This window comes from Epinephelus moara, chromosome 14 (genome assembly GCF_006386435.1).
Source record: "Epinephelus moara isolate mb chromosome 14, YSFRI_EMoa_1.0, whole genome shotgun sequence".
Lineage (NCBI taxonomy): Eukaryota > Metazoa > Chordata > Actinopteri > Perciformes > Serranidae > Epinephelus > Epinephelus moara.
In genome coordinates this window covers 24,494,016-24,495,565 of record NC_065519.1, presented here as the reverse complement: position 1 = coordinate 24,495,565, position 1,550 = coordinate 24,494,016, and positions in this window count along the sequence as shown.

Here is a 1,550-nt window from a genome sequence, read left to right as displayed (position 1 = left end):
GGGGGAGGGGGGCTCGATCAGCTCCTGATGTATCTGGGAGTCGACGAGGTCCCACGGGGCCTGAAGAAGACCACATAGCAAGACCTTACACAGCGTATGGAAATACCTGTAAGAAGAAGAAGAATAATAATATGTAAACAGACAGATGGCTTCAGTTTATCAACCCAGGCTACTATTACACAGCATTGTTACATGTTATCTGAATGGTTGTATTTACAAGTGGATCTCTGGTCCCTGCTGTTCCACTGAGGTCTTCACATGGCAACAGAATTGGAGTCTGAGGTGCAGGTTGCTGCAGGAGGGTGGAGATGGAGCTACAGTTGTTGCAAGAATCTGTAGGCGGAGGCATCAGTGAAGGACTCTGGTTTAGTCTGTTGGAGATAGTTTGACAACAGCAATCTGCCAGAATCTGCAGGTGGAGGCAGAGGTGCAGGTTGCTGGCAGAAGCTGTAATAGGAGGAGGTTTGGCCGCAGCTCTCTGCCAGAATCTGCAGGTGGAGGCGGCAACTGCATGTTGCTGGCAGAGGCTGTAGGTGGAGGTTTGGCCAGTTTAACTAGCATTGTGGGTTTGACAGGCTTTTGGTGTAGGGTGGAGCAGGACACTTTAGAGGCGGTAGCTGGAGGTTTGGCAGCAGCCTTCTGCCAGAATCTGCAGGTGGAGGCAGTGACTGCATGTTGCTGGCAGAGGCTGTAGGTGGAGGTTTGGCCAGTTTAAACTTGAGCGTAGCTGTAACGGTCTTTTGGTATAGGGTGGAGCAGGACAGTTTAGAGGCGGTTTGGCCGCAGACAGCAGTCTGCCAGAATCTGCAGGTGGAGGTGAAGGTTGTTGGCAGAGGCTGTGGATGGCAAAACTTGAATCTGACCATGGCTGTTAGAGGCTATGAATGTAAGGTGGAGCAGGAAACTTCAGAGGCTGCTGGTGGAGATGTTTGTCCAATGTCTGTAGGTGGAGCATGTGGCAGCAATTGGCTGGTAAAACCTGCAGGCAGAGGGTGGAGGCAGTAAATGGCTGTGGGACAGAGGTGGAGAGGAGTTTGTCATCTTGCAGAACACAGCTGCAACACTTATCCTAACTTAATCTACAAAACTTAACCTTAAACTACAAAACTTAAACTACAAACTATTTACATAACTGAGCTGACACGAGTAATATTAAGTGCTTAGCTCGTTTCTGTGGCGGTCTGCGGGGCTTTGGTTTGCCTGACGTCATACAGGGGAGGATGGTCTTCAACCCGCATGACGCGCCCACACGAACCAGTCCGTCCTCACTGACTGATTCGGTGAGTGTTGGACGCTCCAGGCGCTCCCACAGCCTCTGCTTGATGCGCCTCCCCAATGCCAGACTGTAAGGACGCAGCCGGCCATCCGGGTCCCTGTGAGGAGCAGAAGAAACAGAAATTAAATCATAAAGAAACATGTGATTAAAAAACTTCAACATTAAAAAAACTTCACTGGCAGATTGATGATTTTGACTGAAACAAACCTCAGCATGTCATCCACAACTTCATGGTAGATGCACTGGTATTCCTCCACAGTGCGGTTGTGGATCA